At 36.1% G+C, this 14,102-nt stretch overlaps 2 long non-coding RNA genes across 4 annotated transcripts in view; both read left to right on the top strand.

Moving 5' to 3' along the window:
• LOC141373681 (uncharacterized) overlaps positions 1-14,102 on the top strand; it is a 714,213-nt gene that overhangs the window by 190,629 nt on the left and 509,482 nt on the right. The window lies entirely within an intron of this gene.
• The window catches only part of LOC112835240 (uncharacterized), a 51,343-nt gene continuing 46,027 nt past the window's right edge, over positions 8,787-14,102 (top strand). For all 3 annotated transcript variants that reach the window (XR_012379924.1, XR_012379926.1, XR_012379925.1), the window contains exons 1-2: positions 8,787-8,912; positions 9,138-9,178. This is a non-coding gene — a long non-coding RNA (uncharacterized lncRNA). The remainder of the gene's footprint in view (positions 8,913-9,137; positions 9,179-14,102) is intronic.

The raw sequence follows: 14,102 nt of genomic DNA, 5'->3' as shown, positions 1-14,102 counted from the left end.
ATAGTCATTATAGTTTAGAAATCACTTGCAATTCAAAGCATGCTATTGCAGAACAGTTATGGAAATATTAAAAATAAAAAATTCATTGTTAAATTGTATTAAACAGAGAAATGAATTAGCTTCAAAGTATTTTAAAGTTAAAATAATTTTAAATATGTATCAGAAGAAAATTATAGACAATTTCTATTTCGCTAGTAGGTATTCTAACTTTATTCTTTGCATATTCATTATAAATGATAATCCTTTTGATCTTTCAACTTAATTAGAAGTTCGTATAAATTTCATTCACTTATGGCAAGTTTATTTTATGTGAGGTTTGTAAATTAAATTCCCCCTTACTGCAAACGATTCCCTTTCAAAATAATGCGACATTTATGTTAATATTCACTGGCAAACATTTATCAAATCCCTACCCCATGATGTGCCAAACACCATACTAGAAAATGAGAAGACAAAAGGAATATAGAGTTTTGAGCTAAATTAATGCACAGTCTCATCATTTTCACAATGTACCAACTAACCAGATAAAAGACATGGGATGTGCCCTCAGGACACATATGACCTGACAGCAGGGGGAGGCATACATGTGCAACAGTAAGGGGCAATATAAAATATTGTAATTAAGAGTAAAACCTATTCATTAATCAAACCTATCCATATTACTTGGTCTGAGATGCTTAAATTTACAACTTGAAATTAATGGTAAAAAAAATCACTCTGTAAGAATGTAAAACAAAATTCGATGATTTACTTTCCAGGTAAATAGCTATAATTCTTACAGGTGTATCTAGACATTTTAGGATTTTAATTTGCTAATAAAGCTTGCCTAGAATAAAGCTTGAGATTTGAAAATAACGCTTGCCTAGACAGAGGGGAGTTTGATAAAATGACTTAACGGTAGAGTGCCCCTTGTGTAAAGATAGCTTAAAGGTTCAAGGCTACAGATGGTGAATGGAAATTAAAATACTTTAGCTGATTTAAAAAAAAAAAAAAAAGCAAGTTGAATTTAAGCTTGGTTTGGGCAGACTCCAATACTCAACTACTGCAGGATAAAAAGTCACTTGCAGTCGACAGCAATATGGTCATGCTTATTCACAGAGGACATGCAACCCTTTTTTAAAGTACACTGTGAGAATTCAGCAACCTGAAGGTGAAGAACAGTGAAAACTCAGATACTATATTTAGATCACACAGTGAAGCAAATAAGAATTAAAAATAGAAATATATTTTGCTAGCAACAAATTGAACTATGAGATAATAAAACAAACACAAAAGCCTTGTATGAGTAAACAGAAGGGAGCCAAGACCTTACTACCACTTCTTTTTGTCTGGAGAGTACACAACTCACTAACAGAAGTACTGAGGATGACACTGTGACTAATCCTGGGTGAAAGCTGACGGTCCACTTAGCTCTTGCCACAGGTAGGGCAGATCAGTAACTGCCTGCACTGAACACAGCTGGCATTTCTTCTAGTTCAGGAAGTACTAAAGACAGGATTATCACAAAATTATTTTTTAAATATACTTGGCCTTAGAATTTTTTGTATTGATCTTAAAAGTAGTTATCATTATCTAGAACTTTCAAGCAAGCTTAATGGACATATGTAAGTGATGAAATTGCCAAAATTGGAAAAAAAAAAGTTTTCAAACTCTAGGAGAGTGAAAACCACAGGACAGTGAATGACTTTTTTTTTAGCTCATGTGTATTGAGTGAACAGTGTAGAGAGAACTAAACAGCCAACCTGTCTATCTCTTGCTCTCTCTCTTTCTTTGTTTCTCTAAAGCCTCTAATAACCTCTACAGTAGGTTTTATACCAACAACTAATTAAAACTTTTGTAGACAACATCCAGTAAACAAAAACACTTTAAAAGAACATTCCACAAAGCATGGAGATTTACTGATGAAATTACTGTCTTCCACGTCTCTTTCTTGGCTACTTCCCTAAACAATATGGCAAATTTTCTAAAATACCAGTAAGGACAAGCAGTGTCTGACATACTCTGTTAGCTTCTACCTTTAGCATTACAGATCTAGTAAGAAATATCAATCCAAGGTTTCCCTTTAATGAGGTCTGCCATAAAACCAACAAACATAATCCTTTCAGCACTAATGTGAAATAGTCCACTAGTTAGAATATTTAAAATAATGGTTAAAAAACTAACTAAATGCTTATATTCTAGGATGACAATTCAGTAGAATTTTGTTTAAAAAATGATGATGATAAATAGATATAAAATCAATCAATCTATGTCTCTACATATAGTGACAATCTTACTCCTGGATAAGAAACTAAGATTCCTTGCTCTCAGCTTGTTCTTCTATGAACGAGAAGGCTGGATGGGACACATAAGATAATTTACAAATGAAGATGATATGATTCATTCCTTAAATTCAGAGATTATAAAAATAAAGTATTAATAACTCGTGATTATAATGGAATATTTTAAAGAAATATGTCAAAGAAATGAATTATCACCATGATGTAAAGAAGAATCTGCTGTGATTGAACATTATCCCATACAATTATATTGGCTAATACTAATAAAAAGTGTTGCTAATATTAATTTGTTTCATTTATTTTAAATCTGAATGTATTTGAAAAAACTAGCGTAACCTTATCTGAGTCACACATTCTAAAGGCATAAAAGAGAATCTTATCATTACTTAAAAATCACTTTCTGCTCAAAGAAGTATAATAAGTAATTGTTTGAGAATGGCACTGAGTTACAATACCATTGTGTTTTGATCATGATAAATTATTATAATAGCATAAATCTAAATATATCCATATCCAAGGAAACTATATATATATATATATAAAATATATCCATATCCAAGGAAACAAGAGCTATTTCAGCATTGCTGTTTGTTTATATAATCCATAAAGAAGTTTTCTTAATGAGCTAACAAAATCTAATGTATAAATTGGCCACACAACGCATACAAAAATGTTTTCAGATGGCTAGAGACATGGTTCCCATACATTATTGAAAAGATACATGCTATTTCTAGACAGTATATTTACCACCAAAGGTATTATGTCATATTATTTAGTACTGAATTTATATATTGTGCTAAAAGGAAATAAAATTTTCAGGTAGTATGGGGAAACATACTATTGAAATATATGACCACACTGACTAATCTTCCCTGAAGAGAGGTACTTCTAAAAGGAGCATCCTTCAAAAGCTGTGTGACTGACTAGAACTATTCTTCAGAGCTAATGCTGTAGTAGAAGATAAACTTTTTTTTGGTGATGGTGCCTCCCTCCACCTGTGCACAGGAGTCTGCCTCTCCTTCTCTCTCTCCCCCTGCCTTGCCCCCCTGCTTGAGCTCTCTCCCTCTCTCTCTCTCAAATAAATAAAATCTTTAAAAAAGTGAATAATACCTAGACCCACAGATTTATTTGTGCTGATCAAATCAACTGACATAATAAGCATTAATAAATATAAATATTTTAATAATACCTGTGATACAGTAAGCAGTAATGGAAACTTTTATGTTTAATGATATTATTCATTTCTTTTTATCTCATCTAGGTCTTCCCTTTAAGATATTCTAATCTGGAAACATATGATTTTTTTTCCTTATATTAAGAATGACAAAAACAATTTCCAAAATGAAATTCTTGTAATCAATAATTTCTGATATGCTCTGAATTGATACGCTCTGATTTGGTCTATCACATCATGCTGAAAATTAAATCACTCTTTATCTCTGGTATTTTTATTTGAATGGACTTCATTTTGCCAATAGTAAGAGCAAGTATGTTACTTCCCTTTCAGTTTCTAGTATTTCCACCATAGTTAGAGAGGCTAAGGCCAGATTGATATGCAAATATCTTAGTCATATTTCTAAAGTCTGGTGTTCATTCTATCACTTCAGCTCTGTGGGACTGATGTTGGATCTCTTCATATCCTCATCATCTAGTTCCCTGACATTCGGGAGTGAGGACATGAAAAATCTCAATTCCCAGTATGTGGTACTACTTGGGTTTTCCCTGTCTCCACCTTGGCCTACAGCACTTTACTTCCATTTCCAGGGTATGTCAAGGAAGTCTTCCCATATTTTTGTTATTTGTAGAGGTTTCCGTCATCTGAAAAGCTGATGAAGTGGAAGGACTGATGGTGGAAAAGGAGGTGTAAGGGCATTCAGCTCCAGATTGTGACTGCTGACACTGTGGTTGCAATAGAACCTATTGCTGTTAACAGTTAATCCACAAAGTGTGCATTCTGCTCTACTTTGTTTCACACTGAGGGTTTTCTCCATTTCTTGGGACAAACCATGGGTCTTTAGTAATGAGAGTGATCAGTTAAGTCATACTATCTCAATGGAACGAATTCTGTAACACTGATGATAAGAATGCCAAAATGATTTCTTTTTTTTTTATTATGTTATGTTAGTCACCATACAGTACATCATTAGTTTTTGATGTAGTGTTCCATGATTTATTGTTTGTGTATAACACCCAGTGCTCCATGCAATACGTGCCCTTGTTAATACCCATCACTGGACTAATTCATACCCCCCCCAAAACCCTCAGATTGTTTCCCGGAGTCCACAGTCTCTCATGGTTCGTCTCCCCCTCTGATTTCTCCCCCTTCCATTTTTCCCTTCCTTCTCCTAATGTCCTCCATGTTATTCCTTATAATCCACAAATAAGTGAAACCATATAATTGACTTTCTCTACAAAATGATTTCTGATATTGCTGTGAATATTAGTGATTTCTGAGTTTTATCAACATTTTTAGAAAGGGTTCCAGAATAAACTCAGATGGCTGTACTGATGGTGTTTGAAACAATAAGCATCTGTTGGTTCTCCTTATAAATACATACAAATGTCCATATAAATGATTGAAATTTTTCACTGGTATCAATACCAAGTATAGTAAAAAAGCTTTAGAAAAACCATAGTGTGCGTGTGTATATGGCCTAAATAAGTTTATTGGATCTTCATGAACCTATCATTGAATTTGCTCTTGTATATTTAAATGATACTCTCTAATCAAAACAAAAAACATTGCATAATTGGTACTATGATTTTTATTATATTAGCATTTATTATAATTCTAAATATTTCAGGATATTAGAAAAAGATAATTTGAAAACTTGTTTTAGATGTATTTGTGTACAAATTAAATTTGTATTGGTATAAGGATTAGGGAAAAATAAGTGATGAAAAATTTTTTGTATCAAGTATAATAGTAAGCAGAGACAGTCTTGCCACTATTGTTCTCACAGTAAAGTTTCCTTTTTTCTCCTGCTGTTCAGTAGCAGAGATTTGTGTTTTTTAACCCCACTGATTTGGGTAGTTCTGTATTCTGAGAAGCCAGCAGAGGAAGTATTTTAAAAAATTGCTGCTAGTGTTAGCTCACTCAGCTTGATGCATGACATAGTCTCCTGCATTCCTATATTTTCTTCTCTTAAGTCTATAACATGTAACAGCTACCGATCAACTGGAAGCAAAATTCTTCAAACTTCTGGGAGTAGAAGTTGATAAATTTAGCATGTCCTGCATACAAAATAGCAAAATGCTTATATGTATGAGCCTTAGGATCAGATAGACTGGTTTTAATTCTTGACTCTAAAATTTATTGGGGGTATATTTTGTCCGTATTTTACTCAGTTGCTGTTATTGCTACTGTTTTTCTTTTTGTTGTGATCATTCTCTCTGGTTTTTTGCCTGGCTGAGATAAAAAGTAAATGGTTGGTATCATTAAAAATAAGAGGTTTTTTTTTTATTATTGCATACTATATGCCAGGCACTACTACAAATGTTTATGTGTGCTAATTAATTTGATTTTGCCATGCTACTGCCTCAACCAGTAGTCAACTCTACAAAATGTATGATGCATACTATGGATTCTATGATTGTAGCCCACAAAGAACCCCTCTTCCTAAAGACAGTTGAGGAAGTTTGAGAACTTTTAGTTACAGCTTGGACCTTACAGAAGCCGTACAAAGCATCATCTCCATTCAAAGTTAATGAATAAAATGTGTATCACCTTTCAGTGACCCTGCTGCTTTGCTAAGTCACATTCTTGGGAAAAGGCAGTTGGAGCAAAAACAGATCAAGTGATTGGACTGCTATCTCTCTCAGAGGAATAAACCTTTAAGGCACGTAAGATCAGCTGTTCATTGGATTGCTGGAGAAGTCTACCATCACATTATCCATGTGTAAGTATTAATTTGAAAATATACTGCACTATTCTGTTTTCCCCTATTACACTTTCCTCTCTTCTGAGAAGATAGCTAGCGTAGTTATTAATAATTTCAGAAACCCCAGAATAGATACGATGGATGACAGCAGACATCTGTAATTGGATTCAATTGTTTTGACAATGTTGAGTTAGTGCTCTGTGTGAGTCTGAATTTCTTAGAGATTATCCAGTTGCACTGTTAGGATTTGATCTCTCAGTTACTACACTTACTATAAGTGGTTAGTACTATCATACACCTAGCAAGAGCTGATGGACAAGCTTATGTCTCCCTCATAAGGACTCTACTCAACTTACATCCCTATTTTTTGTAAGTGTTTCATATTTTAGAATCCCCTCCAACTTAGCTACAAAGTATGTAAGAAATTTCCAGCACACACAGTAAGGAGGATCAACAAATAAGAAACACAGTTATTGTTCAGTTTGGCTATTGTGATAAAAATAGAGATGGATTTGACATATATCCCCTACCAGGAAAATTCCAAGAATTTTAAAGTTTGTCTCAAAAGAACAGAATCTTTACAGAAAGAAGCTTTATGAAAGGACTCAAAGCATAGCATAAGTCCATCTCATCATAAACAGGGACTTCTTACACAATTGAATATCAGTCTAAGAGAGTTTGAAAACCATGAAATATTGTACCTATGGTGCTGAATGAGAATAAAATGTGATACTGAGCTCTTAGTAATCATGCTTAGTCAGATAACTAAAAGCCTTGGTATATCTTTGCAGTTTAATGATAAGGAGTTTATAGTCCTTAAACTACACCATTGGTTATTGAACAAATATCTATGAATCCAAGTAATAGCCCTGGTGACACTAACTTCTTCATTTACAAAATTTTGTCTAAAATACACTTTAATGAGAGAAAATTTTCTTCCTGTAGTAATATTAGCCATAGAACACTTGAAAACAACACATCATTGACAAAAGCATTCCCAAAAGAAACAAGTGTGTTCTGAATTTCACCAATATTAAAAATTGGAGTTAGAAACAAATCTCAGTATGTATTCGGAAATGAATGTTTCCTAATGTTCTTGTAGATAAAACTATTACTTTTTTTTTTTTTTGGTCATCTAAGTCTCAGTAATCCATGTTTTTTGTTTGTTGTCGTTATTTACATCTTATTTACTTTTCCTCTAGCTAGCTGTGTATGCAAAAATATATACAAAAGGAGGCAGAATTTTATATATTAATCTTTAGTAGGAAGGTCTCAAAGAAGTGGTTGAGGATTTCTGGTCAGGACAAAATAATTAAGACTCAAATACAACTGTAAGGCCTGGAAACAACACAAGAGAAAACCAAAGGAGAACAGTGAAAAGTAGTATGAAGGTGAATTCATTTTGTTACGGAGATACCTGAGGACTGGAACACCACCACAGCAGAAGGCGACAGCCCAGGGTTGGCACTTCCCAGTCTCCAAACCAACAATAGAAGATAGTCCAGATCAGGCAGACTCACTTCTCTGGTGGGTCAAATAGGAGTTCTGCTGACAGTATCAGGCAAGTTTGGCAGAACTAGCATGGTAGAATCTATCAAAATCCCTGTCCACCAGCAGCAAATATAGTAAATTTAAGGATAATAGTTTATTGTATTTCCTTGAGATTATTCTGAGTTCCTCAGACACTATATAGATGTCCATTTCTTTGGGATCAATCGTTGGAGTTTTATTAGTTTCCTTTGGTGGTGTCATGTTTCCATGATAATCATGATCCTTATGGGATTGTGTTGGTGTCTGCACAATGGAGGATGTAGGTACCTCTTCCAGTTTTTATAGACTGGCTTTTGCAGGCAAAGCCCTTCACTGGTCAGCCCCTCTAAAGAGTCTGGTGGTGTCCACAGGTGGACTTGCTGTTGGGAGTCCTGAGGTAGGTGGATCTGGTGCCTGGGTCCGCAGGTGGTCCAGCCTGATGCCTGGGCATGGAGAAGCGGGTCTGGAGCCTAGGTTCACTGAGGTGGGCCTGGCACTTGAGTCTGTTGTGATGGACCCAGGACCTAGATTCTGTGCCCAAAAACGTCAACCAGCCACTGACAGATAGGGTGAGCCTGGACTCTGGGTCCACAGGAGCTGAGGGAGCCACAGGCACTTAAGTGGACCCAGCAACTGGGCTTCCGAGAACTCAATGACAGCCTGGTGCTGAGGAAGCTCCCTGGGCATAAAGGCACCATCTGGGGGTGCTGGAGCCGGCCAGTGACCTGGTAAGCTGGGGGCCTACATTCACGGGCTCTCTGGGAGCCTAGAACTGAGGAAGCCACCGAAGCCACCAAAGCCAAGGGGTTGGGGTCTCAGGAGCTCGCAGAGAGCCTGGTGCCGAGGAAAACGCCTGGGGCCCATATGGGGCTGCTGCAGCCCATGCCTGTGTGGGCTGAGGCCTACCTTCAAGGCACGCTCTGGGAGCCTGAGCTGAGGAAGTCACTGAAGCCGTAGGAGCCGCCTGGGGTAGCTGGAGCTGGGAGACTTGGGTTTGTAAAAGCCAGGCGGAAACTTGTTGCCTCGCGACCCGCCGTGGGCCAGCAGACACCAAGAGCCCACGCGTAGATTCCCGGGGTTCCAAGGAGGGCCTGGTGTCGGGGACGTCTGCCGTAAGGCACGGGGGAGAGCGTTAATGCCGCATTGCCGTAAGGCGCGCAGGGAGCCGGAAGCCTGGTGGCAGAATACCACCACAACTGCGGAAGCAGCTGGAGGCACCGAGGTGCGTAGGGGCCGGGTTTGTGGGAGCCCACCAGGAGACACCCAAGGCCTTAGGAGTTGGCCTGTTAATGGGACGACCGGCTTTGGGGGTCCGTGCGCAGTCATCACTTCACTGTCCTCCCCTGAGTTGGTGGGGCTGCCAGGTTTGGAGGAGGGATGAGGTGATGTGAATCTTTCTTTCCTGCCCTCCTCAGTGTGCACTTTGTTATTTCTGTTCTTCGCCCAGGTACTGCAACCCCTCACCTGGAACTCTTGGCTCCTGTGAAGGTATTTTTATGCGCAGTTGTTCAAATTGATGTTCTTGGAGGGAGGATGAGAGCTGGAAATTTCCATGCTACAGTTTTGATCCATTTATTTTTTAGTCTTTTTTATTTCTAAGGACATTTTCAATTTTATCCAAGTTATGTTAGATACTAGCCATTTATTATCTATTATTTAGTTAATGTTTGCTTTAGGTTCGGTTATATCACCTGTTTCATTCCTGATTTCCCTTATTTTTGCTAAAACTTGTTTCTTCATCAGTCTGTGAAAACTTTAAGTATTGGGTTATTTAAAGCAACTTTTTGCTTGGTTGTTTCTATGTCTTTTTAAATAACTCGAGCTTTTATCCTTATTGTATTCTGTCCACTTTCTTTGGATTTATTTTGTTTTTCTTTCCCCAGCATTTTAAAATGTGCCACTTGACTATGGGCCTTTAATTTGGTCCTGGGCAACCCCTACTTGCAAACCCCGTCATCTTCTCAGTCTAAGTGTGAATTTCTACCACAGGTATCCAATTCATTAGTCTAACTCTTAACCAATTACCTGCGTTCTCCCCGCGCCATCCCCAAAAGCCATGGTGCAGTATTTTGGACATGAAAGTTTGGGTATTTTCTTTGAATGGAACACAAAAAATATTGACAGATAAAATATTTGTCTTTTTCTTCCATTTGCTGAAGCCTTTATTCTTAGTGTAGTTTTTTTTTTTTTTTTTTAGTAAGGATAAGTGTTTGAAATTATCAGTTATATTTTGTACAGCTACTGATAATGATTTTTAATTGATTTATGATTATAATCAATTAAGTATTAAACTACAGGCCTTTAGTTTCCTGAAAAAGATGTTTGAATGTGTTGTATTCTTTGAGTTAGATTGCTGATATTTGGTTATTCCCCTTCGTTTGTAAGGGAGATGGTTCTCTTGCAACTCAAGCATGACATATCTTTTTTTTTTTTGCCTTAATTGGTCATTATCTTTAATGAAAATAAATTTGTATTTTCACCATTCCTGTTTTAAATATGGAAATTTGGTATACTATCACATATCCCCCACTTCACTACCTTCAGTTATTTTGCTAAATTAAGTTGGGTATGTAGATTCATATGATGCTAATCAAGATGATGACAATGAGACAGGGGTGAGAGATGATGATATTTTTCATTACTAAGTAACTTTTCTCTACATAATTTTCCTAATAATGAAAATAATTTCTATAAAAAATAACCTCGTATTACACAAATTTATTTTTTGAATATGCAACATCTTTCAGAGCTGTGTTTTATTCTGATTTTTCACGTCTTGATTTTTTTGTCTATAAAATGAAATACCATCTCTGTTTCTAAGACCAGTACACTAAAGCCAGGCTCTTGGCGGTCTGCCTCAAGTCAAGTTTCAGTATAGGTTCAGTCAACTGTGGCCAGAAGACAAGAGCACTAGATGAAAGAAGGCCTAAGAGGAATGAAATCCATTCACCTTGCTTGCTAATTTATGTACAGTAACACTGTGTGTTTGCCCATTGGAAAACATAGCTGTTATTTTTTTTTACAATTCCTACATAGTGCTGTCTTCTTACCAAGTGTGCACCTATTGGCTGGGTTCTCCAGAGTGATGCCTTAACCTGTTTGAACAAAGTGTCGTCAGCACTAGCAGGACCTATCAATGAGGCAAGGATAGAGTGCTGGAGTGGGAGTTAGGGTTGTGTCAGTATTTTTAAGATAATAACAGATTTTTCTCTCTTCTCATAATTGAAGGATGAAAGAAAGAATTTCCCAGAAAAATAAGGGGGGGGGATCTTTTAGACAAATATATATATATATATATATATTCACTATAGTGCATATTCTGGTTTGTATTTGCATTTTCTTTGCAAGTCTTATTAAAATATATTTTATATTATTCCATAACTTTATTATGTTTAACCACATAGGAATATTTGCTTAGTATTATCAGATCACTTATTTATTTAGAGCTTCTAAGTCTTATACCTTTCCAGTGATCATTCTGTTTGTTCATACTTACTAAGAGAGGGCTGTGTTTATTCAGTATTGATTGTTGACATGGATGCTTTTCAAAGAGAGTTATTACTATTCAGATTTTTCCGGCTCAAAAAAAAAAAAAAATGAGAAGGGAAAGTCTGCAGGTTGCCATTGATATACTTTTTTCACAGTTTAAGCTAGATGTAGCCTGGGTAAAAATTAAAGCCTTAAATATTTTGCCTATAATGATCTTTTTCATGTATATTGTTACATGTTAGGACAGTACCCTATGTATTTTTTTTTTAAGATTTATTTATTTATTTCAGAGAGAGGGAGAGAATGAGCATGAGAGTGATGGGACTGAGGGAAAGAGAAACCCAAGCCTACTCTGTGCTGAGGTGGAGCCCCTCCCAGGGCTCAATCTCATGACCCTGAGACCATGACCTGAGCCAAAACCAAAAGTCAGACACTTAACCAGCTGTGTTACCCCGGCGTCCCAGGACGGTACCCTATTTATTAAGAGGAATGAATATCGTCATTAAAATTATAATAGTCTCACTTTCTGTATTATGCTATCCTTAACAAATACAGGTAGAAATGAATATCATGGGAAGACTCAATACAACTGAGATTTCTTCTCTAATGATATTAAAGCTAGTTTTTGCCAACATCCTTTGTGTTTCTGAAACAAATCAGTATATTCTTCTGGGGGCATTGATTATTTAGTCCTTAATTCTTTCATTCCATACATATTTATTTAGCTCCTTCTATATATTCCAGGTAGTATTTTAGGAAATGAATATATAGAAGAGAACAAAAGAAACATGAATAGAAGCCCGCTGTCTGGCTATAGAAAGAAGACTTAAACATGTGTAATCAAACCAATACGCATATTTAATGAAACTGTGAAAAGAATTACAAGAATAAGGTGTTAAATAATAGCTATAATGGGAGTCATCAAGATAGCTTCTTTCACTACAGATTAAATTTCTATTTCTAGAAATAAGGTTAGTAAGAGTGTTCCCCGTCATTCCTCTCCAAATGACCAAGGCTTTATAAATAGACTTCATGCAAAAGAGTTATGAATAAGATATAAGTTAATTTTAATGTTACCTTGGTTATTCTCAAAATCATACAAGGAAGAAAGGGTAGAAAGCTTAGTGAAAAGAGAAGTTAAATTTTTAGTGTCCCTGATTACCCTAGTCAAGGTATAGTAGAGAAGGGAATTGAAATTATTTTGATAGCCTTGGCATCCTCAAGAAAACTGGCTTGTTACTTGTCCATTCAGAAGAAAAATTACTTCCCTGAATGTCTTGAGTTTATAACAATTTTGGCACTACGCAGTAAATACTCTGTTAATCTAAGGCTGTTTTAGACAGATGGCCATTGGGCCTTTCAGATTACTTGGTTAGAGTCGTCTTAATGGCCATTAAGCATGGCCAGACATTCAGGGACTAGACTGGCTAGGCTCAAGTAAGTTAGAAATCCTCTCCAAATATATTCCTAATGATACCTGCTTTTTTCAATTTTATCCACAGTTTTGGTGTCCAAATTCAAAGTGCTTTATTATAATTAGGTCACTCCATTTGGCTTTAGATTTAAATCCTTAGATTATTTAGGGTCTTATTAAATTTGAAATGTTATTGAGGGGCTGGAGATACTAAAAAGGATTATTTCAGGAACTTCTACTAAGATTTCAGCTGTGTCCTTAAGGATCAGAGGAATCGGTCTTGCAAAAAGACAAAAGAGAAAACATTCTAAGCAAAGGGGATGGTAAGTGAGAAGGCCCTGTTAACAGAACAATTTGGCACTCTTTACTGCACTTTCTTCCAAATGTGTCGTATAAACTTAGTCCCTCAGCAACTGAATATTGTTGATTCCTCTTTACTTTTCTTCAGACTTGATATAGAATGGTACCCAATATTCATGTTCTTCCAGTGTTGCCATGAGAATTTTAAAGACGGAGAATTAAATATTAAATACTTGTGTTTACATACACATAATAATTGTGTTTACATTTCTAGATAGAAGCAGAATTACCTCTCCTAATATTAGGCTGTAAAGGCAACCCAAAGAGCATGTAACCTTTACTTTTCCTCTAAGATAGCTCAGCAGCAGGCCATGGAATATTATTTGCTCTTTTGTGTTCACAATGATAAGTAAAGGGGTTTAAAGTTCTGAGACCGTAGAGATGGCCCTTTTCTGTCTGAGTATAGGCTAGGAGCTGGAAAGGGGTCAGATTATTCTCCTACTTAACTTCTCTAGGCCTCACAAAGGTCAACTTTTTCCAGGGCTGTTTGTTTTTCTTAAACTGATCCTTTATCACTATCAGAATGGAAAGTGGGTGTGGGCTTATTAAAAAGGAACTGGGTGGGGGCTTTAGCCTGGTGATGGGTATTAAAGAAGGCACGTATTGAATGGAGCACTGGGTATTATATGCAAACAATGCATCATAGAACATCAAAAACTAATGATGTAATGTATGGTGATTAACATAACAAAATAAAATTTAAAAAAAAGGAACTAAAATGTTGCTTTTTAAATCTTTGCTGTACTAGACCTTCAGTCGGCATCCAAGGGCAAATTAAGATTTCCACTTTGTAGAACCCAAATTACAAGACAGTTGATTTGATTTTTAAGGCTAAATTATCACAATAAGCAAAAGCAAGTCTTTGTCCAGTATTGTTTTCTGTAGGTACACTTCTTCAGGTTTTTGGTAGCAGTGTGTGTCTTGTTGAAAGGTAAAGGAGAAACTGAGATACATCTAGATTAATAGATTTAGGGGCGTCCCCCAAATCAATTGTTACTAATCCCCTCAAAGATGAGTTAAAACTATTTCTTTATCTCCATATATGCTGCATATTCCTTATCCTTCCTTCCAATTTAGTTATTCACCGTATTCCCTCTGTACTCTTCCCTTTACAGTTATTATCCATTGCACATCTTTAAATATTTTTTC

The sequence above is a fragment of the Callorhinus ursinus genome, unplaced genomic scaffold, assembly GCF_003265705.2.
Source record: "Callorhinus ursinus isolate GAN/ISIS: 27379988/994484 unplaced genomic scaffold, GSC_fseal_2.0 scaffold11, whole genome shotgun sequence".
NCBI classification, from domain to species: domain Eukaryota; kingdom Metazoa; phylum Chordata; class Mammalia; order Carnivora; family Otariidae; genus Callorhinus; species Callorhinus ursinus.
The sequence above is the reverse complement of the archived record's forward strand: the minus strand, read 5'-3'. Positions and strand labels throughout refer to the sequence as shown.